Here is a 27,326-nt window from a genome sequence, read left to right on the forward strand (position 1 = left end):
TACAAAAGATTATAATAAAATGTGATGAAAAATTACATGTCAACAAATTATACAACTTAAAAGAAATGGATAAATTCCATTTAAATTCAAAACCTCCCAAAATTAAATCAGGAAGAAATAGAAAATTTAACAGGCTGATTATCAGCAATGAAATTGAATCAGTAATCAAAAAACTCCAAACAAACAAATGTCCAGGACCAGATGGCTTCACAGGTGAATTCTACCAAACATTTAAATCCTATTACTCAGCCATCAGAAGAAACGAATACCCACCATTTGCTCTGATGTGGATGGAACTGGAGGGTATTATGCTGAGTGAAGTAAGTCAATCGGAGAAGGACAATCATCATGATTTCACTCAAATGTGGTATATAAGGAATAGTGAAAGGGATTATAAGGGAAAGGAGGGGAACTGAGTGGGAAAAATTAGAGAGGAAGATAAACCATGAGAGACTCCTAATTCTGGGAAACAAACAAAGGTTTACAGAAGGGGAGGTGGGTGAGGGGATGGGGTAACTGGGTGATGGGCACTGAGGGCACTTGATGGGATGAGCACTGGGCGTTATATTATATGTTGGCAAATTGAGTTTAAATTTTAAAATGTGAAAAAAATAAAACCTATTCTTCTCAAACTACTCCAAAATAGAGGAGGAAGGAAAGCTTCCAAATTAATTCTATGAAGCCAGCATTACCCTAATACCAAAACAAGATCATCATCAACAACAACAAGAACAACAAAAACAACAAAGGCATCCAAACTGGTAAGGAAGGAGTAAAACTTACTCTATTTGCAGCTGATGTAATATATATATAAAACCCTAAAGACTTCACTACAAAACTACTAGAACTGATAAAGGTTACAGGATACAAAAATCAGTATATAAAAATCCACTGCATTTCTATATAATAATAATAATGAAATAGTAGAAGGAGAAATTAAGAAAACAGTCACAAAAATAATAAAACATACAGGAATAAACTTAACCAAGGAGATGAAAGACCTACTCTCTGAAAACTATATAAAACATTGATGAAAGATATGGAATATGACACAAATGGGAAGATTTCATGCTCATGGACTCCAAGAACATTGTTAAAATGTCCATTCTATGAAAAGCAATCTACAGATTTAATGCACTCTCTATCAAAATACCGTAGGCATTTTTCACAGAACTGGAACAAATAATCCTAAAATTTGCATGGAACCACAAAAGGCCCTGAATAGCCAATGCAATCTTGAAAAAGAAAAAAAGAAAAAGAAAAACAAATTCAGAATTTGTTTTATCACAATTCCAAACTTCAAGTTATGTTACAAAGCTGTAGTAATCAAACCAGTATGGTACTGGCACAAAACAGACAACATGATCAACTGAATGGAATAGAAAGCCCAGACATAAACCAATGATTAAATGGAGTTGTTTAATCTTCAACACAGGAAGCAAGAATATCCAATGGGAAAAAGACAGTCTCTTCAACTATTGGTGTTGGGAAAACTGGACAGTTACATGTGAAAAGTGAAACTGGACCACTTTCTTACACCATACACAAAAGTAAACTCAAAACAGGTTAAGAACCTGAAACCATAAAAACTCTAGAAGAGAGTACAGGCAGTAATTTCTTTGACATCAGCCATAGCCATATTTTTCTAGGTATGTCTCCTAAGGGAAAGGAAACAAAAGCAAAAAATGAACTATTGGGACTATATCAAAATAAAAAGTTTCTGCACAGCAAAAGAGTCAATCAACAAAACTAAAGACAACTATTGAATGGGAGAAGATATTTGCAAATGACACAACCAATAAAGGGCTAGTATCCAACATATATAAAGAACACTCAAAAAATAAATAATCCAACTAAATAGCAGCCAGAAAACATGCACAGGTATTTCTCCAAAGAAGGCATTTAGATGGTCAACAGACATATGAAAAGATGTTCAATATCACTCATCATCAGGCAAATGCAAATCCAAAGACAGTAAGATAATCACCTCACACCTGTCAGAATGGCTAAAATAAAACACACAAGAAATAAATGTTGACAGGATGTGGAGAAAAAGGAACTCTCATGCACTGCTGATGGGAATGCCAATTAGTGCAGCCACTGTGGAAAACAATACAGACCACTTTCTTCAAAAAATTAAAGATAGAATTACCATATTATCCAGTAATTCCACTATTTACCCAAAGAAAACAAAAACACTAATCCAAAAAGATCTGTGGATTTTTATGCTTATTGTAGCATTATTTACAATAGCCAAGATATGGAAGCAACCCAAGAGTCCATTGTTAGATGAATAAATAAAGAAGATGTGGTGTATATATACAATGGAATGTTACTCAACCCTAACAAAAAATGAAATGCTGACATTTGCAACAACATGGATAACTCTAGAGAGTATAGGAACACCTGGGTGGTTCAGCCATTGAGCATCTATGTGCCCTCAGCTCAGGGCACAATCTTGCAGTCCCAGGATTGAGTCCCACGTCAGGCTTCCTGCATAGAGCCTGCTTTTCTCTCTGCCTCTGTCTCTGCCCCTCTCTCTCTGTGTCTCTCATAAATAAATAAATAAAATCTTAAAAAAAAATCCTGGAGACTATAATGCTAAGTGCTAAGACTAAGAAAGACAAGTACCATATGATCTCACTCATATGTGGAATTTAAGAAACAAAACAAATGCACAATGAAAAAAGAGAAAAAACCAGATTCTTAAATATAGAAAACTGATGATTATCAGAAGGGAGGTGGGTGGAGGAAAGGGTTAAATTGGTGGAGAGGATAAGAGTACTCTTATGACGAGCACTGACTAATTTATAGAATTGTTAAATCACTATACTGTATACCTGAAACTGATAGTAACACTGTATGCTAATTACATCAGAATTAAAAATTAAAAAATTAATAACCTTTATTTTTTAGAGCAGTTCTGAGGGAAAAAATTGAGGGAAGGTACAGAAAATTCTCATATATCCTTATCCCCATACAAACACATCCTCCCCCACTGTCAACTTCCAATACCACAATGGTACATTTGTCATAAGCACTGAAGCTAATAAACCAATTGATATATTATTATTACCAGAAGACCATGGTATTCACTTAGGATTCATTACTGGTGTTATTCATTCTATGGTTTTTGGCCAATGTATAATGTTATGTATCCACCATTATGATATTATAGAGAAAAGTTCACCGCCCTGAAAATCTTTGACACTTTCCCTATTCATCACTCCTTCCTCCCAACCACGGACAACCATGAATCCTGAATCCTTTTATTGTCTCCATAGTTTTGCCTCTTCCACAGTATTCTATACTTGGAATTATGCAGTTTGTAGCCTTTTGGGATTGGCGTTTTTTTTTTACTTAGTAACATGCACTTAAGTTTCATCTATATATTTTTATGACTTGATAGCTCATCTCTTTTTAGTGCTGAATAATATAGTCTATTATCCAGGTACACATAGTTTATCTAACTACTTACCTACTGAAGGATATCTTAATTGCTTCAAAATTTGGCAAAGAAAGCTGCTAACACATCCATGTAAGAGCTTTATTGTGGACATAAGTTTTCAATTTATTTGGATAAATACCAAAGAGCATGATTCCTGGATCATACTATGTGTAAGAAACTGCCAAATTGCTTTCCAAAGTGGCTCCAACAATGAATGAGAGTTCCATTGTTCTATCTTTGCTAGCATTTGGCAACAGTGTTCTGGGTTTTGGCTATTCTAACAGGTGTGTAGTGATATCTCATTGTTGTTTTCATTTGCAATTCCCTAATATATAATATAGAGCATCTTTTCATGTGTTTACTTGCAATCTGTTCATCTTTGGTAAGATGCCTATCCAGGTCTTCTGCCCATTTTTTAACTGGGTTGTCTTCTTCCTGTTGAGTTTTAAGATTTCTTTGTATATTTGGGATAGCAATCCTTTATCAGATGTGTCGTTTGCAAGTATTACCTCCCAGTCTGTGACTTGCCTTCTCATTCTCTCGGCATTATCTTCCACAGAGCAGAACTTTTTAATTTTAATAAGTCCCAGCTTATCAATTATTTCTTTTATGGATCATACCTTTGTTGTTGTATCTAAAAAGTCATCTCTACATCCAAGGTCATCTACATTTTCTCCTATGTTTTCTTTTAGGAGTTCTATAGTTTTGTGTTTTACATTTACATTTATGATCCATTTTGAGCTAACTTTTATAAAGGTGTAATATCTATCTAGATCCATGTTTTTGCATGTGGATATCCAGTTGTTCCAGTACCATTTGTTGAACAGACCACCTTTGCTCCATTGTAGTATCTGTACTCCTTTGTCAAAGATCAGTTGACTAGGGGCACCTGGGTGGCCCAGTGGTTGAGCATCCTGGGGTCCCAGGATCAAATCCTGCATCAGGCTCCCCACAGGGCGCCTGCCTCTCCCTCTGCCTCTCTCTGTGTGTCTCTTATGAATAAATAAATATTTTTTAAAAAGATTTTTTATTTATTCATTCATGAGAGACAGAGAGAGAGAAAGAGAGAGAGAGAGGCAGAGACACAGGCAGAGGGAGAAGCAGGCTCCATGCAGGGAGCCTGACGTGGGACTCGATCCCAGGACTCCAGGATCAGGCCCTGGGCTGAAGGTGGCGCTAAACCGCTGAGCCAGCCAGGCTGCCCCCAAATAACTTTTTTTTTTAAAAAGGTAAGTTGACCATATTTATGCGGGCTCTCTCTTTTGTTCTGGGCTCTATTTCTGGGCTCCTTATTATTTTTTAATTTAAGATTTATTTATTTGAGAGAGAATAAGAGAGAGTGAGAAAGGAGTGGAGGGAGGTAGAGCAGACTCCCCACTGAGCAGGGAGCTCTACGTGGGCCTTGATCTTGGGACTCCAGGAGGAGACACTTAACTTACTGAGCCACCCAGGTCCCCCAGGACCCCTATCCTATTCCATTGATCTATTTGTCTATTTTTTCACCAACACCACAGTGTCCTGGGTACTGCAGCTTTATAGTAAGTCTTGAAGTTGAGTAGTGCCAGTTCTCTGACTGTTCTTCTCCTCTAACACTGCATTAGCTATTCTGGGTCTTTTGCCTCTACATATAAACTTTAGGATCAGTCTGTCAATATTCATAAAATAACTTGCTGAGAATATGATTGGGATCGTACTGGATCTATACATCAAGTTGGGAAGAACTGACATCATGCCAATATTGAATCTTCCTATCCATGACATGGAACATCCCTTCCACTTATTTAGTAGTTCTTTGATATCTTTCATCAAAGCTTTATAGATTTCCTCATATAGATCTTACACTTTTTTTACTTTGTACCTTAGTAGATCCTACCAACTATTAGGTACAAAGTTTATACTTTCTATATATGGTAATTAATATGCAAAGAAATTATTCCTTTTTGAGTAGGAATAAAAGGTATGGAGAAATCAAAGTATCTTTTTTCTTATATATTTTTTCAATAAAGAGAATTGATGCCATTTAGTTTTCTGTTAGCTTCCCCACAATAAGTGATTTAATTCAAGAAATCCTTTCAGAGGGACACCTAGGTGGCACAGTGGCTCAGTGTCTACCTTTGGCTCAGGTTGTGATCCCAGGGTCCTGAGATTGAGTCCCAGCGTGTAGTCTGCTTCTCCCTCTGCCTATGTCTCTGCCTCTCTGTGTCTCTCATAAATAAATTAATTAAAAATATTTTTTTAAAAAAAGAAGGGGATCCCTGGGTGGCGCAGTGGTTTGGCGCCTGCCTTTGGCCCAGGGCGCGATCCTGGAGACCCAGGATAGATTTCCACATCAGGCTCCCGGTGCATGGAGCCTGCTTCTCCCTCTGCCTATGTCTCTGCCTCTCTCTCTCTCTCTCTCTGTGACTATCATAAATTTAAAAATTTAAAAAAAAAAAAGAAAAATCTTTTCAGAATGTTTGGAGCAAAACAAACAAACAGTTCTGGAGGCTGGAAGTCCAAGATGAGGGCCCCAGCTTTGTTGGGTTCTGGGCTCTCTTTCAGGTTCCAGACTTCTCATTGCATTTTCATGTGGCATAAGAACATAAGAAAGCTCTGTGAAGTCTGTTATAAGGGTATTAATTCCATTTGCGGGAGTTCCATCCACATGCCTAAGCATTTCCCAAAGATCCCTATCTCCTAATACTATCACACTGAGCATTAGGATCCCAACACATGAATGTTTGGGGAAACACAAATATTCAGATCATAGCAATTATTATTTATTTATTCTAAATTTATTTCTTTATTCTAAACCAAATTTATTCTAAGGTGCAGATAGTAAACACTTATAAAAAGTTTCAAAAAACAAATACAAATTAAAATTATACACCATTTCATTAACTAGTAAATTAGCTAAAATATTTTAAGCAATTGAAATTCCCAATGCTGGCAAATTATGGAAAGTTGTTACTTTCACTTACAAATTCTACATTACATGACACAACTTTTTGTTTTTTAAAGATTTTACTTATTCATTCATGAGAGACAAGGAGAGGCAGAGACATAGGCAGAGGGAGAAGCAAGCTCCCTCTGGGGAGCCCGATGCAGGACTTAATCCTAGGACCCTGGGATTATCACCTGAGCCAAAGGCAGACACTCAACCACTGAGCCATCCAGGTGCCCTGACACAACTTTTTTAAAAGCAATTTCAGGAATCATAAAAATATACATACTTTGATCAAGTTAATTCTACTTTAGGAAATTAGCCCTAGGGACACCTGGGTGGCACCTGCCTTCGGCCCAGGAGGGTATGATCCCAGAGTCCCAGGACTGAGTCCCGCATCGGGTTCCCTGCATGGAGCCTGCTTCTCCCTCTGCCTGTGTCTCTGCCTCTCTCGCTCTCTGTGTCTATCATGAATAAATAAATAAAATCTTTAAAAAAAGGGAAATTTGCTCTAAATTTCTCAATTAAGTAAAAAAAAAAGCTATATGATTAAGATATTCATCCCAGTGACATTAGGACTTACTAAGGACTATGTACTCAGAATAACCACCATGCTACATGCATCATGTGTATTACCTCATTTAATCCTCAAAACAACTTTATGAGGTAGGTTCTTTCAAAATATCAAATAACTTGTTCAAGGACACACCTATGGCTTCCTAACCACTGCAATACACTGCTATTCATAAAAATGGAGGAAAAAACTTAAATGCCTAAAAATATTTAAATGGTTAACTTACGATATCTTATGATGGACAATTTATCCATTAAAAATAAGGACCTATGGGGATCCCTGGGTGGCTCAGCAGTTTAGCGCCTGCCTTCAGCCCAGGGCATGATCCTGGAGTTCCGGGATCAAGTCCCATGTTGGGCTCCCTGGATGGAGCCTGCTTCTGTCTCTGCCTGTGTCTCTGCCTCTCTCTCTCTCTCACTCTCTCTCTCTCTCTCTCGGTCTCTCATGGATAAATAAATAAAAATCTTTAAAAAAAATAAGGTCTTAAAAGACTATGTCATAACATGAAAAAATGCTTACATGTTAAGTTAAAAAAAAGTAGTAGCACAAAACTGTGTATATATTGTGATTATAACTATATTAAAAATATGTGGGAGAAAAAAAAAATATGTGGGAGAGGAATTTGCGGAGAATATAATAAAATGCCAACATTTATTGTGCAAGAAGTGTTTTCCTTTTCTCTTTTTTCCAATATTCTAAAATGGGTAATATTGCTTCTCTTTAACAGAAAGTTCCTTTTAAAAATAATTTGAAAAAAATATTAAATAAATAAATAAATAAATAAATAAATAAATAAATAAAATTTATTTGATGGTAGCAAAAGTTGAGATCTGGCTGCATGTTGTTTTATTTTTCCAAGAGACTCAGCAAACCAGTAACTATTCCATCTTACTTGGCCTGACTCCTGCCCTTTAACATAGCTTTCTCATAATGCTTGCAAATAATGTACCAGTAAATAAAGCAGCAGTATCAAGCATTTTAAAGAATGAAGCTAATTAAGCCAAAAGATGAAAAGTTCTTTGGCTGGCTCTGTGGCTTGATGTCATTAGTTAAATTGGCTAATTATTTCCACATTATAAAACAACCCCAGACATGCTTTAGAGAAAGAAATAGAAAGCAGAACATTTTAATGGAGGATCAGCAACCTTTCAGAAATGTGTCAAACCTTCATTCACTCCCTCAAAAAAAAAAAAAAAAAAAAGCAGAGACTAGTAGCCATTGCTGCATATTCAGTGGACTCATCCAGCCAAGTAAACCAGTCAGAAAAGATGTAATCACTCAAGTCTCTAACAATGGAATAAGCACCCGAGTCTCATACTACTACTGGTTCCCAAACCAAAAGGATATAAACTGAGAATAGAGGGAGAAAAAACTTGATAATTTTTTCCAAACCTACACCTGCCTCTTCACACAACCAGAATGACTCAACCACCAAATGTGATACAGGTTATAGATTTCCTCAACTTGTGGTTTAAGAGTTAAGTAAGAAGTTGTCAAAAGAAGAGAGAAATTATCTGTTCATTCATTCAGGATAAATGAGAGTTATCTGAAAAGCTAACATAGTAAGCAAACCTCCGGCAAAACAGTATACTGTAGAGTAAACCAAAACACTATGTCATGGTGGTTAAGACAACCTCTGGAGCCAGTCTGTCTAGGTTCAAGTATCCCACTCAATCACTTACTAGCTCTGTGACTTTAAACAAGTTACTTAACCTCTTCACGTTTAAAATGAAATGTTTGCTATTAGTGTTATAATCACCACCATTAAGAAAAAGGCAAAAAAACAACAACATAAGAAACCCCAAAGAGATAAGAATACAAATGTTTTTAAATCATAAAAAGTACTATTAATAACTTCACATAATTTGAAAACTAAGATGAAATGCCTAACACATAGCAGTTGCTCAATAAATATGTACTGGATGAATGACTGAAAGGGAGTAAGAAATAATTTGTGTGTATCTGTGTATTCTTTTAAAGATATATATGAATCGCAATGTACCTGGATGTCTCAGACGGTTAAGGTTCTGACTCTTGATTTTGGCTCAGGTCATGATCTCAAGGTTGTGAGATCCAACCCCACATGAGTCTCTGCACTGGGTGTGGAGTCTGCCTAAGATTCTCTCCCTCCTCCTTCCTTGCCCCTCTCTTGCTCTAAAAAATATATAAATAAAAAATAAATAAATCTATATACCTACAAAGTTGACTCTGGGAGAAACAGAAAATTTAAACCAAACATCATCATAGAAAACAAGTTGGATTGAGTCCGGCATCGGGCTCACTGCAGGGAGTTTGCTTCTCCCTATGTCTATCTATGTCTCTGCCTCTCTCTGCCTCTCATGAACAAATGAATAAAATCTTTAAAAAAATAAATCCAGGGTATATAAAAACTTTGTGATCAAATTGTGATGGAACTGCAAGGATGTTTCATCAGAAGGTCTACCACTATAAGTCATCATATTAATAGATTTTTAAAACCATATCATAATCCCCCGAAATATAGAAAAAGCACTTTAGAAAATACAACACTCGGGATCCCTGGGTGGCGCAGCGGTTTGGCGCCTGCCTTTGGCCCAGGGTGCGATCCTGGAGACCTGGGATCGAATCCCACGTCGGGCTCCCGGTGCATGGAGCCTGCTTCTCCCTCTGCCTGTGTCTCTGCCTCTCTCTCTCTCTCTCTGACTATCATAAATAAATAAAAATTAAAAAAAAAAATCCTGAAAGCCTGCAAAGAAAAAAATCTTAAAAAAAAAAAAAAAAAGAAAATACAACACTCATTCATAACAAACACTACTGGCAAATTAAGATGAGAAATCCCTCAACCTGACAAGGAACAACTGCCAAAAACTACAGTAAATGTACTCAATGGGGAAATTTTCAGTAATCTCATTAAAGAAAGGCCAAGTCGCAGATACCTAATAGCACCTTTACTCTTCTAACCAGTACTAGTACTGTTCTATCCAATGCAATATGACAAGGAAAAGAAGTAAGCCATAGAAGAAAGGAAAAGACAAAATTGTCATAATTTAGAGATGCTATGATTACCCATATAAAGAATCCAAGAGAATCTACAGATAACTACCATAACTATTAACAGTTCAATTCAGCAGTGTTGAAACAATGAATACCACTCACAACTGGCAGCAAAAATCAAGACACCAGGGATAAATATAACAAAATATGCCTAAGACTGTTATGAGAAGAATTGCCATGTTATTATAAAATAGGATCTAATTAGGAGTGTCATTGGCAAAATGGCAGAAGAGGAAGTCCCAGGCTCTTGCTTCCCCCTGGAGATACTGCCTTAACAATACCAAATTGCCTCTGTAAGAATTAAGAAACCAGCTAAGAGGTTGCAGGACTCCAGGTAAGTGCAAAAAAGAACCACTGCAGAACAGGATCTAGGCTAAATGAGTATCTTCCATCTCAGATACCTTAGAAGCTGATGAAAAGCAGGAAAAAAAGGGGCTAAGACCAAAACATATTGACCCTTAAAGCTTCTCCTGAGGAGATGGCACATATCATCTCTACTCATTTCATTCGCCTATGCAAGCTCTACCACCCAACTTATTAATGGGACAAGAAGTGTAATTCTCCCCTGGGGAGAAAATATTTTGAATAAATGATAAAATCTAGCAAAATGGTCTCTGGAATCAGGCCAACTTTGGCTTTACTAGCCATGCACTCTTGGGGAAGCTCCTTATTTTCCTACAGAATCCTTACATTGGAAATGATAGTGCCTACCTCCTGGTTGTGACAATTAAAATTAAGTAACATTTTTGGGACACCTGGCTGGCTCAGTCAGAGGAGCATATGACTCTTGATTTCAGGGTTATGAGTTTGAGCCCCATGTTGGGGTGTAGAGGTTATTTAAGAAAATACAAAACTTAAAAAAATTAAGTAACATTTTTAGAGAGAAGATCTAAATAAATGACAATCTATATCAACTTATAGAAACACTTAATACTATAAAAATACTGCCTACCAAATTAATCTATAAACACAGTAAAATAATAATTAAGATCACAAGAGTTTTCATAAAACTTAAATTATAAAATCCATAGGCAAGAGTAACAGTTTTAAAAACCAAAGATAATTCTAAAAAATAACAATAAGGGGGAAGGATTTGCCTTATTACATAGAAAGATTTACTCTAAAGCATTAAGAAATAAGACTCTATGATACTGGCCCAGGGACAGACACAAAGGCCAGGGCATCCAGAAACAGGGTATATATATGTACTTACTTGTAGTAAGTGATAGAATAGGAATACAAATTATTGGGGGAAACAAAAGATTTAATTATATTCCTAACTTGTATCATAAATCAAAATAAGCTCCAGACTAATTGTAATAATGTAATAATTAAACACAATTTTGAAATTTTAGAACTATTAAATAATGTCATGATTCAGCATAGAAAAGAATGGTGTCAAATCAATAATTGCAGCTTCCACTTTCAAAAAACTAGCAACAGAAGAGCAAATGAGATCCAAAGCAAACAGAAGAAAGGAAAGAATAAAAGATCAGAGTGAAAATCAATTAAACAGAATATAACAAAAAGAACTTGACTCTTGCCAGACAGATTAAGGTAAGGGAGAGAGGGAGGGAAGGAGAGAATGAACAGCCAGCTATAAATTACCAATACCAGGAGTGAGAGAGGGGATATTGCCAGAGATTCTACAAAGTTTAGAAAAATAATAAGGGTGTATTATGAACAGTTTTATGCCAATAAATTAAACACTTAGACGAAATGGACAAATTCCCTGAAAGACACAAACTACCCACATTTGCTCAAAGAAAAATAGATAATCTGCATACTTAATGGTGAAAAACTGATTTCCCTCTAAGGTCAGGAGCAAGATGAGGGTGTCTGAACTCATCACATATATTCAACATTGTCCCTAGATGATCTAGCCAGTTCACTAAGGCAAGAAAAAAATAAATAAAAGGTATCCAGACTGGAAAGGAAGAAATAAAATTCTCTTTAGTTGCAGATGCTATGATTCTCATGTAGAAAATCCTATGGAAGCTACAAAAAAGCTACCAGAACAGTTTAGCAAGGCTGAGACAATTTTTAATCTACTGTATTTCAAATATTACCAATGTAGTACAACTGGAAATTAAAATTTTCAAAAATATCATTTATAATACCAACAAAATATTAAACACTTAGTGTTAAACCTGACCAAAAAGATACAATACCCATACACTGAAAACTATAAAACACTTAGAGAAATTAAAGACCTAAGAAATGGATAGATATACCATGTTCATGTATCAGAACACTGAATATTGCTAAGTTAGATATTTAATTCTCCCCCAAACTGAGCTATCAGTGCAATACAATCTCAGTCAAAATCCCAGCAGGCTTTTGTAGATATTGACAAGTAGATTCTAAAATACAGATAAACTTAACTATAAAGAACAAACTGAGGGTTGATAGAGGGAGGAAGGTGGAGGATAAGCTAGACGGATGATGGGTATTAGGGAAGGCATTTGTTCTGATGAGCACTGGGTTATATGTAAGTGATGAAACACTAAATTCTTTTTTTTAACTTTTATTTATTTATTAATGAGAGGCACAGAGAGAGAGAGAGAGAGAGAACGGCAGAGGCACAAGCAGAGGGAGAAGCAGGCTCCATGCAGAGAGCCCAATGTGGGACTCCATCCCAGGACTCCAGGATCACACCCAGAGCCAAAGTCCAAAGTGCTTAACCACTGAGACACCCAGGTGCCCCCATACGGATGACTGAGGCAAACTATACCCCTTACCTCATGGAGTTCACATTCCAATTGAAAAAGACAATAAGTAAACAAATACCAAAACAACAAACCCTACAAGATTCCTACAGAAGGTAATAGGTGCAGTGAAAGAAATAAACTTTAAATAGGGTAGTCAAGGAAGGCTTCTGAGGAGGTGACATTTGAGCTGAGAAATAGAAATGAAGTGAACCAACCAGCCACATGAAAAACTAGGGAAAGAACATTACAGGTAAAGGAACAAGTACAAAGACTCAGAGATGAGAAAGAGTTTAGTGTATATTAAGGAATAGAAATGTGGCCAATGTGGTTGAAGAACAAGTGAACGGAGAAAAGAATTGTCTGAGATAAGGTTTGGAGAGGCAGAAATGAGTCTGATCATTCAATCTTTCAGTTTATGATGAGAAGATACAGATTTTTCTAAGTTGCAATGGAATGCATAATGGGTATTAAGTAGGAGAATAACATAATACATTTATATTTCTTAATGATTACTCGGATTGCTGTATAGAGAAAAGATCTGAAGATTAGGGAATTGATCTTGGCTGGCAATATAGAGAAGAAAGATGGAGTGGTGTAATGCATAACCAGAAGCCTTGAGCACCTTCTACATTCTTGGTGCTTTGAAATTATTTTAAATATTTTTTTCAATTTTAATCTTCCGAACAACCCTAAGTGTTATTATTCTCACTTTACAAATGATAAAACTGAGACACAATGTTATATAACTTGTCTATAATCACAAAGCTGGTAAATGGCTAACCAGAATGGCTAAATTGTACAGTCATATGTATGCTCTTCATCTAAATTTCTCTGCTTTTTAACCAATTTATGTGACAAATAACTTTTGATTACCTACTGTATACAAAACGTGATGAAAAATACAAAAATTCAGAATAAGATATTATGTTGAGCAATTTTTTAAAGTAATTGAAAATGTTCACAATATAATGTTAAGAATAGAAAAAACGTATATTATAAAGCTCTACATATAGATCATAACTTTGTTTAAAAAACATATTAGATATGTTTGATAAACTGTCTGGGCTTGTGTGTAATTACTACTATAAAAAAGATTAGAGGAGTGCCTGGGTGTCTAGGTCGGTTGAGCATCTGACTCTTGATTTCAGCTCAGGTCATGAGATCAAGCCTTGCATAAGGCTCCACACTGGGCATGGAGCCTGCTTAATTAAGATTCTCTCTCCCTCTCTACCTCTTCCCCATCACACGCATGGATGTTCTCTCTCTCTCTCTCTCTCTAAAAAAAAAAAAAAAAAAAAAAAAGATTGGAAGAAAAAACCATCAAAGTGTTAAAAAAATTCTCTCTGAATGGTAGACTTATAATTTTTGCTTTTTCTTTATATTTTACTACAGTTCTACAACAAACATATAACTTTAATTCATGGAATGCTTAGAGTGAAGAGTCAATTTATAAGGGACTAGGGAATTGAGTGAACAAGAATAGGTAAGAGCAGTGAGTAGAGATTGTTCCCTTAAGAAATTTATGTAAGAAAGGAGAAAAACAGTAGGATTGAGAATTAATTATCTTCATTCCTTCTTTTGTTAAGACTGGAAAAGATCTGATAACATTTGCACATAGGACAAAGAAGCCAGTATAACAGAGGCAAAGATTTATATAGCAAAAACTGATGTGACCTAGGTTCAACAGGAAGATAATAGAGTCCAGAGAAATAGCACATTTATCCTTTTTATGAAATGAGAAATACTTCTGGAAATACAGAATATTACTCATGCTCATTTACATGGTACTTTATACTTTTTCAAATTGCTTTCTTATTATAAAATTAAAGCTACCTGTGACAGACACCACATTTTTCATTTTATATATCAGAAAACTAAGGTACAGAGATATAAAGCAGAATTTTAAAACTGGATTTTGAAAGTTTTTTATACAGCAAATCCCTACATTTTAAATTCCAAGAACCCCAAGTACAAAAAAGATCAAGATAACCAAAATCACACCAAGTAGTTAATGTCAGAGTCAGGACTACAACCCATATTCTTTAACATTTATTCCACATCTTTTTTTTTTTTTTGAAGATTTATTTATGAGAGAGAGAAAAAACACAAGCAGGGGAAGGGGAGAGGGAAAAGCAGACTCCCCACTGAGCAGTGAGCCAGACCTAGGGCTTAATCATGACCTGAGCTGAAGGCAGGTGCTTAACCAACTGAACCGCCAATAAATATTGGCGTCCCAATATTTATTCTACATCTTAATGCTGACTGTAAACATTCAGTATAGACATTTAGATAAGTTTGTGACTTTTTTGTAGGGAATTTTTTTTTATAAACATCTTGTACCGGGAACCCTGGGTGGCGCAGCGGTTTAGCGCCCGCCTTTGGCCCAGGGCGCGATCCTGGAGACCCAGGATCGAGTCCCACATTGGGCTCCTGGTGCATGGAGCCTGCTTCTCCCTCTGCCTGTGTCTCTGCCTCTCTCTCTCTCTGTGGGACTATCATAAATAAATAAAAATTTAAAAAAAAATTAAAAAAAGGTTTAAAAAAAAAAAACATCTTGTACTTACTCAATCAAAAGTACTTCCCTGTAATAGAAGAGCATTTTATAATAAGACAATTACAAATTAAGTTCCACATATAGTCAAACTTTTTTTTAAGATTTTATTTATTTATTCATGAGAGACACAGAGACAGAGAGAGGCAGAGACATAGGCAGAGGGAGAGGGAGAAGCAGGCTCCATGCAGGGAGTCCAATGTGGGACTCAATCCCGGGACTCAATCCCGGGACTCCAATATCATGCCCTGTACCAAAGGCAGGCGCTAAACCGCTGAGCCACCCAGGGATCCCCCACATATAGTCAAACTTCTGAAAAGATATACTAGAGATGGTGAAGTAGTTGCCATAAGACTGATTCATCTAAGGCCATGGAGCTAATGACAGATCTTTTCATTACAACTTAGTATTTCAAATTTAAGTTACAAAGAGAATTTAAAGAAATACCACTTGGACAACCTCAATCTTTTCAAGTAAAACAGAAGGTAAAGAAATTTGTTTAAATGCGTACAGGTAGGTTGGAGCATATAATAATGGAATTATATAAAAGGATAATAAATATTAAAGAATAAATAAAATGGACAGCCCTGGTGGCGCAGCGGTTTGGTACCGCCTGCAGCCTGGGGTGTGATCCTGGAGACCTGGGATCGAGTCCCACGTTGGGCTCCCTGCATGGAGCCTGCTTCTCCCTCTGCCTGTGTCTCTGCCTCTCTCTCTCTCTCTCTCTCTCTCTCTCTCTCAAATAAATAAATAAAACATTAAAAAAAAGAATAAATAAAAGAATACTTTTTGGACAACCCTCATAAATTTAGAAATTCTGCTTAAATTTATAGTGTACCAAGTTCCCACTGTTACGATTTGTACTAGCAACATTTGGCTGCTTGGAAATAAGAACAGATAAAGCAAATAGTGGGGATTATCTAAGCTTGAAGACTACAAGAAAGGAAAGATAGAAAGTCAAGGCAGCAGGGGATTATACTGTGCCAAATGGTTAATTAACTGTGGGCAGGGAGGCCAGAAGGGGTGGCAATATAAAGAAGAGAGAAGGAAAGGGGAAGATGAGAGTTCAAAAAACTTCAATTCCATGTAACAACTTTCTTTCTTTCTTTCTTTTCTTTCTTTCTTTTTTTTTTTTTTCAAGATTTTATTTAAATTCAAGCTAGTTGGGATGCCTGAGTCGCTCAGTGGTTAAACATCTGCCATCGGCTCAGGGCGTGAACCTGGAGTCCTGGGGCTGGAGTCCCACATCGGGCTCCCTGCATGGAGCCTGCTTCTCCCTCTGCCTATGTCTCTACCTCTCTCCGTGTGTGTCTCTCATGAATAAATAAAATATTTTTTAAAATTAAAAATAAATAAATTCAAGCTAGTTAACATATAGTGTAGTATTAGTTTCAGGGGCAGAATTTAGTGATTCATCACTTGCATATAATACCCACTGCTCATTCCAACAAGTGCCCTCCTCAATTCCCATCACTCATTTACTCCCATCCACCTATCCACCTACCTTCCAGCAACCCTTTGTTCCCTATAGTTAAGAGTCTCTTATGGTTTGCCTCCATCTATTTTTACCTTATATTTTTCTTCCCTTTCCCTATGTTCATGTTTTGTTTCTTAATTTCCATTAGTAAAATCAAAGTTTGTCTTTCTCTAACTTATTTCACTTAGCATAATACACTCTAGTTCCATCCATCTTGTTGCAAATAGCAAGATTTCATTCTTTTTGGTGGCTAATATTCTTGTGTGTGTGTGTGTATGTGTGTGGCATGTATGTGTATACACCTTTGTCATTCATCAGCCAATGGACATTTGGGCTCTTTCCATATTTTGACTACTGTGAGATAGTGCTGCTAACATTGGGCAGATTTATTTTAAACCTGAAATATAATTCACACCATAAATTTCACTATTTTAAGTGCCTTTCCGTATATTCACAACATTATACAACCATCATCACTAATTCCAAAACATTTTTATTACTCCAAGAAGAAAACTCATATCCATTAATAGTAACTCCCCATTCCTCCTTCCTCCCACTAATCTCCTTTGGATGTGCCTCTATGGAGTTGCCTATTGCAGACATTTCATATAAATGGAATCATAGAATGTACAGCCTTCTGTATACAGCTTCTTTCACTTAGCATGTATCCAATTTTCAATCATGTTGTAATATATATCAAGACCTCATCATTCTTTTTGACTGAATAATATTCCATTGTATGGAGAGAGCACATCTTGCCCGTTAATTGATGGACACTTGTGTTGTTTTCAATTTGGGGCTATTAGGAATGATGCTGCCATAAATATTAGTGCATTAGATTTTGTGTAGACATTTCTGAGTGAAGATAATTCTAACTTTTCAAGGAACTTCCAAAGTAGCTGTACCATTTTACACCACCATCAAAGTATGAGGAACTCGATTCTCTATATCCCTGCCAATATTTTTTTTATTACAGTCCTACTAGTGGGTATCAAGTAGTACCTCATTATGGTTTTGATTTGCATTTCCCTAAAAACCATGATGTTGAATATTGGCCATTTACATGGATAAATGCTGTCCTAGTCTACTCAGGCTGCCATAACAAAATACCACAAACTGGGTGGCCTAAGCAATAGAAATTTACTTCATACAATTTTGAAGGCCGAAAGGTTCGATATCAGGGTGCCAGCAATTCAGTTCCTGGTAAGAGCTCTCTTCATGGCTTGCAAAAGCTGCCTTCTCATTGTGTCCTCACATGGCTTTTCCTGGAAGGGTACACTTGGAGAGATATTTCTTTCTTCATCTTTTTATAAAACCACTAATCCCATCATAAAGGCCCCACCTTCATGACCTAGTCTAACCCTAATTACTTCCCAAAGGCTTCATCTCCAAATACCCCTGCATTGGGGATTAGGGCTTCAACACAGGAATTTGGGGAGGACACATACATTCAATTCGTAGCAAATGTCTATTCAGATCCTTTGCCTATTTTAAAATTAGTTGTCTTTTTAATGTTGAGTTATAAAAGTTGTTTTTGTACTCTGGATGTTAGACTCCTATCAGATACATGATTTGCAAATATTTTCTCCAATTTTATAGGTTTTTTTCTAAGCTTTTTTCTTTTTTCCCCAGTTTTATTGAGGTATAATTGATATATAGCATTGTGTAAAGTTATAGTGTACAACCTATAAATCTGATACTTATATGTTCCAAAATGATTACCACCTTTGCCTGAGCTAACACGTCCATCACGTCACAAAATTGTCTCTTCACTTTGATAATGTTCTGTGAAATACAAAGGTTTTTAATATTGATGAAGTCCAATTTATTTTTCCTTTGGCTGCTCATGCTTTAAATGTCTTATCTATGAAGATTTACATCTACATTTTCTTGTAAGAATTTTATAGTTTTAGCTCTTAGATATAGGTCTTTGTTCCATTTTTTAAAAGATTTTATTTATTTATTCATGAGAGACACAGAGAGAGAGAGAGAGAGAGGCAGAGACACAGGCAGAGGGAGAAGCAGGCTCCACGCAGGGAGCCCGACATGGGACTCGATCCCGGGTCTCCAGGATCAGGCCCTGGGCCAAAGACGGCACCAAACCACTGAATCACCCGGGCTGCCCTCTTTGATCCATTTTGAGTTAACTTTTATCTATAGTGTCATATGACTCTTTAAAATGTGCTAAATGGGTAACCATAAAGTCTACTCAGGAAATAATGTCCTTATTCCCATACCAGCCAAATTCACTGCTATAAGCAGCTAACATTGTCTGCTATGGAGATGAAATGGATATGGTAACCCAAGAGGCCAGAGCTGGACCAATTAAGCATCTAGTTGATTACCCAATGAGGGGTAACAACAGTTCGAGGATTTTAAGCCAAAGCAGATACAATGCAGGCTAGCTTCCTCTACCGAAAAAAAGCCACTCGCCTGAAGTAGGAGCCAACTCCCAGGATATCTGATACTAAGAGCTGTCCATGGGATGCCTGGGTGACTCAGCGGTTGAGCGTCTGCCCTCAGCTCAGGGCATGATCCCGGAGTCCTGGGATCAAGTCCCATGTCGGGACAGGGAGCCTGCTTCTCCCTCTGTGTCTCTGCCTCTCTGTGTGTGTGTTTCATGAATAAATAAATAAATCTAAAAAAAAAAAAAAAAAAAAGCTGTCCTTTTCTTCCTCTTCCATCTACTCAAGCTCAGAAGGAAGAGAAACATGTCAAGATTCATGTCCTTTCCATTCCCTTTCCCTTCACATCAAATCTTTTTAAGATGTTATTCATTTATTCAGGAGAGACAGAGAGAGAGAGAGAGAGAGAGAGAGAGAGAGACATAGGCAGAGGGAGAAGCAGGCTCCCCGTGGGCAGCCCAATGTGGACTCAATCCCTAGACTCCAGGATCAGGCCTTGAGCCAAAGGAAGACTCTCAACCACTAAGCCACTCAGGGGTCCCCTCTCACATCAAATCTTAAACATATTCTCAATAGTGAAGTATGATTAGATATTTAACAGGGAAAAAAGTAAAGAAATATTAAGGAAGCAAAAGAAGACAAATTTCATTCATTTTTTTTTTAATTTTATTTTAGTTTTTTAAGTAATCTCTACACCCAGTGTGGGGCTCATACTCACATCCTCAAGATCAAGAGTCACATGTTCCACAGATTGAGCTAGTGAGGCATCCCAATAAATTCATTTATTTTAACTTCTCTTGATGTTTAATCAATCTTTTCTTTTTGAAGTCTTGCCACATGTTATGCAAATTTCATAGCAAGAGACTATTTAAAACATATCAAAAGTTTGGATTTAATGTGGACTCACAGGGTAACCAATGACCTATGAGTCCACAAACTCTTCCCTTACCACTAAATTTAATATATCAGGCTGAGGTAAAGCTCAGTTTCCTCATCTTGGAAAAAGAAATTGTGATAACATGTAAATTTGACCTACCTCTGGAGAATGAATGAAATCATGTTTACAAAAACAAGCTCCTGGGGAGAAAGTGTTGGGTGAGTACTGAGCCTTAGAGTTGCTGATCTTGTGAAATATAAAATTATAATAGATATTTAATCTTTGAATACGAGAATCTCAGATTTAAAAGTATGTATTTAGTCAGACATCCAAGAGTTCACCATTGCAAATTTCTCACTCAGTGATGAGCAAGACTGGACCTATCAATCTAACATACAAAAACCATGACTCCTCACTTCCTTTCACAAATTAACAAAAAGGACAAAATTAAACTAAACTTTTTTGTAAAGTCTCCCTAATGGCAAAAGGGTGGAGTACAGAGAAGAGGCAAAAACTAGACTGTCATAATCATATAACCATACATCAATAGCACAGCTGTCTTCCCTACTTTCAAAGGCTGTTATTCTTATCTAGTCTTTTGAAGAGGAAAAAGAAAAGGCTGTAAATTTTCTGACCTGGGAAATACATCTGAACATGATTGGCCAAACTATATCTTACAAAAGTGTTAAATTATGTCAATAAACATGGGAATAAGGAAGAGATAAAAAGAGATTAAAAGATAAAAAGAAAAAGAAATCAAAATAATATGAACGGAAGAAACAAGAAAGAAACAGCAAAATAGGGACCTATAAATACGGCCTTTTTCATATTCCCCCATCTTACCACTCTACCCTTTTTTTTTTCCTCTTTTTCTCACTAGAGTAAGCATGGTAAGAACTAGCATCTAGATCCAGGCAAGATGGACAAACTAAAACCATCACACTTCACCAAACAGGTATTTATAATAGAAGTAGTTCTATTATAAATGGATAAATAGATATATATGCTTATATATATGCATATAAAAATAATTTTTAATAAATGGATAAACATATCATGAAGAATAATAGTACATATATTAATAGGAACTAATGAGAATTTTTAAACATGTAAGAATTTATCTATCTTAATGGGCATCATCCTTCAAAGTACAGAAGTTATTCTAATTGACAGAAGACCTCATATCTGGTCTGAGATGTCTTAACCTTTTTTTAAAAAAAAGATTTTATTTATTTATTCATGAGAGACACAGAGAGAGAGAGGCAGAGACACACGCAGAGGGAGAAGCAGGCTCCACGCAGGGAGCCCGATGTGGGACTCAATCCCAGGTCTCCAGGATCAGGCCCTGGGCTGAAGGTGGCGCTAAACCGCTGAGCCACCCGGGCTGCGGGGCGGGGAGGGGGTCTTATCCTAATAAGCAATAAAGAGAGTCATCAAAGCAGGAACTTAAATATATGTTTAAATTAATATATAGCTGAACAAATAATAATTATAAACACCAAAAGAAGAATTAACAAAAATTAAATTATATTAGATAATGGAAAAAAGAAAAAAGAGGATCCTAAAAAAAAACCTCAAAATGTATAAGCCTTGAAAATTATGAACATTAGTATCATTGAAAGAATTGGAGAGGAATCCCTGGGTGGCGCAGCGGTTTAGCGCCTGCCTTTGGCCCAGGGCGCGATCCTGGAGACCCGGGATCAAATCCCACGTCGGGCTCCCGGTGCATGGAGCCTGCTTCTCCCTCTGCCTATGTCTCTGCCTCTCTCTCTCTCTGTGACTATCATAAAAAAAAAAAAAAAAAAAAAAAAAAAAAGAATTGGAGAAATTACAGAGCAAGTTAGCTGCAAGAAAATGAAACCCATTTTAGATATGTTACACATAGATTTCTTTTTTTAAGATTTTATTTATTTATTCATGAGAGATACAGAGAGAGAGAGAGAGAGAGAGGCAGAGAGAGAGAGAGGCAGAGACACAGGCAGAGGGAGAAGCAGGCTCCATGCAGGGAGCCTGATGCAGGACCTCCAGGATCATGCCTTGAGCCGAAGGCAGAAGCCCAACCACCAAGCCACCCAGGCGTCCCCAGCACATAGATTTCAAAGGAACCTTCAAATGGAATAGTCTAATTGACAGTCAAACCTGGAAACATGTTAGTGATAGAGAAGAAAAAACTTAAGTCTCATCAGCACAAAATACTAAAACTTTAAAAGTAGAAAAGCTATCTGAAGTAAATATAGTATTATAATACAGAATAATGAAGGGATGAAAGGCATACTGGTGACTGAACTTTAAGGAATATCCTCTGGGCTACCAAAGAAGCACCCTGAATATGCATATCTTCATACAGCATTTATCACATTATATTTTATTTTCAGAGCTATCTCTCCCTATGACTTCCTGTTTCAAAGCAGATGTTCAATTAAAGGTTTTCTGGACAAAGGACAAAAGTATGAATAGTTAGGAACCAGAGAAAAAAGTGAGCAAAAAGAGAACATAAACCATTAGAGAAGGAGTAAAATCTTGGTCACTATTTATTAATCCAACATAAATAAAACACCCAGAAATAAGAGCCTGTTTGTATACAAATTGATCTGAAGTATTCCAGATCCAGAGAAAATGTACCTTGATAGGATCCTGATAGAAGAGACTGAAGAGTAAAGAAAACTGAAGCTGGATGGCTATACAACAGCATAGTCCCCCCAAAGAGGGGTCAGATCTTATTTTAGGCAGGGAGAGACATAAACCAAGCAATAAACAGAACATAGTTAAAGTAAATTCAGAGGCATACTATTAATTTTGTAAAAATAAGTATTTTTTTAACACCTGGAAATCCAATGGTTAATGAGTCAGCCACCAGAGACTTCCTAATGAAGCTAATTAATCAGTGTAAAGATTTGCAAACAGACCAATTTAAAGCAGTTTGTTAATAATGTTATAGGAATGCTAAATAAATAACCATAGTAATAAAGGCATAATTAATGGTGCATAAACCAGGTTGCTAAGGGATTTAAATCTTAAACTTGGACAATTTCCTTTGTGAATTTCACTGAGTTATTTTTGTTACTTATTAGTAAAAATAAGTAATATTATTGACTGAAGGTTAGTACTATAAGCCTGGAGAGGGATGCCTCGGTGGCTCAGCAGCTGAGCGGCCTTCAGCTCAGGGCGTGATCCTCCAGGGCAGGGACTGAGTCCTGCATCAGGCTCCGAGGAGCCTGCTTCTCCCTCCTCCTATGTCTCTGCCTCTTTCTCTGTCTCTCATGAATAAATAAATAAAATATAAATAAATAAATAAATAAATAAATAAATAAATAAATAAACAAACAAACAAACAAATGCCTGGAGAGAAGACAGGCTGAAGTTGGCTACTGAATATGACTGACCATGAGCAAATGACTCAATTTTTTTTTAATATTTTATTTTTTCATTCATGAGAGACAGAGAGAGAGAGGCAGAGACACAGGCAGAGGGAGAAGCAGGCTCCAAGCAGGAAGCCCAATGTGGGACTCAATCCCGGGTCTCCAGAATCACACCCTGGGCCAAAGGTGGCGCTAAACCACTAAGCCACCAGGGCTGCCCAAATGACTCAATTTTTATTGTGTACTTGATATGCAGTAATTCCTCTTTGTACAAAAAGTTAACCACCTGTACTTTATCACAAGGATATTAAAACAGATTAAATAAATGGCTTAAAATTGCTGCAAGCTTTTAAAATAATTAAAGTTAAAACTAACTTACCAGGACACAAATTGTCTAAAGTTTGTATTAGCATAATAAACAGGGGGTTATTCCATAACCTAAATTCAACTCAATACATTCTCTCCAGGTATTAACAGTGGTAATAAAACCACTTCCTTGTACTTGCATAGTTTTTCACTTTTGTCAAAGCACTTTCACAAATATTAATTGAAGAAATAGGGCAGCCTGGGTGGCTCAGCCATTTAGCGCTGCCTTCAGCCCAAGGTGTGATCCTGGAGACAAGATCTAGTCCCACTTTGGGCTCCCTGCATGGAGCCTGCTTCTCCCTCTCCTGTGTCTCTGCCTCTCTTTCTCTCTGTGTCTCTCATGAATGAATAAATAAAATCCTTTTTAAAAATTGAATAGAAAAAAAAATAAAAATAAAAATTGAATAGTGTTTTCTACAATCTGATCACTAATTGTACAGGCATGGTAAGTGTAAGTTATGTTGCAAGAAATATTCCTATCGGGATCCCTGGGTGGCGCAGCGGTTTGGCGCCTGCCTTTGGCCCAGGGCGCGATCCTGGAGACCCAGGATCGAATCCCACGTAGGGCTCCCGGTGCATGGAGCCTGCTTCTCCTTCTGCCTATGTCTCTGCCTCTCTCTCTCTCTCTCTCTCTGTGTGACTATCATAAATAAATAAAAAAAAATTTAAAAAAAGAAATATTCCTATCTCCTCCCTAGTGCTAATAATAATATACTCCCTGTTATTTATATGGATTTTCACTCCTTTCAAACCACTTTCACTCATATTAACTAGAGAAGTGGCGTGAGGAATGATCTTTCCATTCTTCACATCATCCAAAGGACAGAATTCAAAAAAGCAGAGGACTAAAGATTGATAAATAGATTAGATGGGAGTACCTGAGTGGCTCAGTTAGGCGACTGCCTTTGGCTCGGGTCATGATCCCAGGGTCCTGGGATCGAGCCCCATGTTGAGCTCCCTGCTTGGTGGGGAGTTTCCTTCTCCCTCTTCCTCTGACTACCCCTCCCCCAGGTTTGTGCTCTCTTGTGCTCTGTCTCAAATAAATAAATAAAATCTTTTAAAAATAGATTAGATGGATTTGAGGCAGTCAACTCATATTCTTAAAGCTGGATTCATGTTACCCAAAAGTCTTAGAAACAGAACAAACTCTCCAGGACAATAAGCTGATTCTCCCTATCTTTTAAACAGGCTGTGGCAGGTAGCAGAATTAAATAATTAAGATATCTTAAGTATGGGGACCCCTGGGTGGCTCAGTGGTTGAGCGTCCTTTGGCTCAGGGCATGATCCTGGTGTGGGGATTGAGTCCTGCATCAGGCTTCATGCAAGGAGCCTGCTTCTCCCTCTGTCTGTGTCTCTGCCTCTCTCTCTGTCTTTCATGAATAAATCAGTAAAATCTTAAAAAAAAAAAAAAAAGTTAAAAAAAAAGTTATCTTAACTATGGGCATAAGGGGAGAAACCAAATCTGTCTTGATCACCTCTGTAACCCCTCCATGTCAAGCACAAGGCTCAATGTATAGTTAATGCTCAATAAAGCAACATTACAATGATTACCACAGGGTAAACATTCTACCCAAGCTCCCACAGAATATCTATTATGGAGCTAGTTTTCCTCCACAATTACTGCTTTCAATGTGTACACACCAAGAAGAATCTAAAGAGTTGGGAGACATGTCAATGGTTCAGTTGGTTAAATATCTGCCTTTGGCTCAGGTGGTCCCAGAGTCCTGGGAGCCAGCCCCACATGTGTGTGTGTGTCAGGGGGGAAAAAATCCCTGCTCAGCGGGGAGCCTGCTTCTCCCTCTTCCTCTGCCTGCCAATCCTTCTGCTTGTGCTCTCTCGCTCTCTGTCAAATGAATAAATAAAATCTTAAAAAAAAAAAAAAGAATCTAGGATACAGACTACTGGAAAGTAGATTCAGAGGGCCAAGACAATTCCAAAGGCTAAGGAAAATATACCTGATAACCTTAGTTTGGCAAGCAAACACTTTTAAATCCCCATGCTTAAACTAAAAATTACTTCAGCATACTGGTACAGCCATTCTGGAAAACAGTATGGAGGTTCTTCAAAAAGTTAAAAACAGAGCTACCCTATGATCCAGTCACTGCAAAAGTGACTGGGTATTTACCCAAAAGATACAAAAATACTAATTCAAAGGAATATACGCACCCAAATGTTTATAGCAGCATTGTCTACATCAGCCAAATTATGGAAACAGCCCAGATGTCCACTAACTGATGAATGTATAAAGATGTGAAATATAGGGCACCTGGGTGGCTCAGCAGTTTAGCACCTGCCTTTGGCCCAGGGTGTGATCCTGGGGTTCTGGGATCGAGTCCCCCATTGGGCTCCTTGTGTGGAGCCTGCTTCTCGCTCTGCCTGTGTCTCTGCCTCTCTCTCTCTCTGTGTCTCATGAGTAGATAAATAAAATCTTTAAAAAAATCTTTAAAAAAAAAAGATGTGAAATATATATCTATACTATACACATGATATATAATATTACATAGTATAATATATACACTTGTATACACAATGGAATATTAGTCATAAAAAAGAATGAAATCTTGCCATTTGCAATGATGTGGATGGAGCTAGAGTGTATTATGCTAAGCAAAGTAAGTCAGAGAAGAACAAATACCTATGATTTCACTCATATGTGGAATTTAAGAAATAAAACAAATGAACACAGGGGAAAAGAGAGAGAGAAGCAAACCAAGAAACAGAATAAAGAGAACAAGAAGAGAACAAACTGATGGTTACTAGAGGAGAGGTGGGAGGGAGAATAAGTAAAAAAGGTGATGAGGCTTAAGTGCACTTAGTGTGATGAGCACTGAGAGTTATATGTAAGTGCTGAATCACTAAATTGTACACCTGAAACTAATATTACACTGTATGTTAACTGGAACATAAATAAAAACTTTAACAAATAATAATTAAAAAATTAAAATTACTTCAAAAAAGAAGTTCCAAAAGGGAAAATTATTTCCTATATGTTTATGTCTTTAGACATCTTGTGAATTGTAAATATAGTTTCTTCTTCTTCTTTGATATCACCAAGATAGAGGAAGGTACTTTTATGTAGTAATTGAGTTACTGGGAATGTGGATCTAAGTAAAATTTTTAATTGACTGCATTTTAGAAAGCAACAAGAAACACTACCATCTTTTTAAAAGTCCAATGGTAAAATAAATAGTCCAATGGTAATATATTTCATAAACATTTATAACATTACACTGCTCTGATGTAGTTTTTTATTGTTTCCATATTTTACACATAGCACATTTTTTAAAGTAATGACAAACATAAAGATAAAACATCACAATCTAAAAAAAAAAAAACCCACAATCTATGTTCCAAATTTAACTGGAGGTTTCTTTTAAAAATTATTTAGTGAAATTTGTAAATTACGCATTAGGAAAAGACAGGCCCATTGGATACTCTACAAACCACACAACTATAGAAGATAAGTTTAAAAGCACAAGTTCTCAGATCATTTTGATCTCCTTAAATATGTGTATGTCCTTTAGGATTATTCTCAAATCAAAGGAAAGAACTAAAACCAAGGTCACCTAAACCATACCAACTTTGGCGTATGTTGTACAGTA

The 27,326-nt window shown here is 36.8% G+C and overlaps 1 protein-coding gene across 1 annotated transcript in view; it reads right to left on the minus strand.

Moving 5' to 3' along the window:
- Positions 1-27,326, minus strand: part of C18H11orf80 (chromosome 18 C11orf80 homolog) — a 104,648-nt gene that overhangs the window by 64,725 nt on the left and 12,597 nt on the right. The window lies entirely within an intron of this gene.

This window comes from Canis lupus, chromosome 18, assembly GCF_003254725.2.
Source record: "Canis lupus dingo isolate Sandy chromosome 18, ASM325472v2, whole genome shotgun sequence".
Classification (NCBI taxonomy): Eukaryota; Metazoa; Chordata; class Mammalia; order Carnivora; family Canidae; genus Canis; species Canis lupus.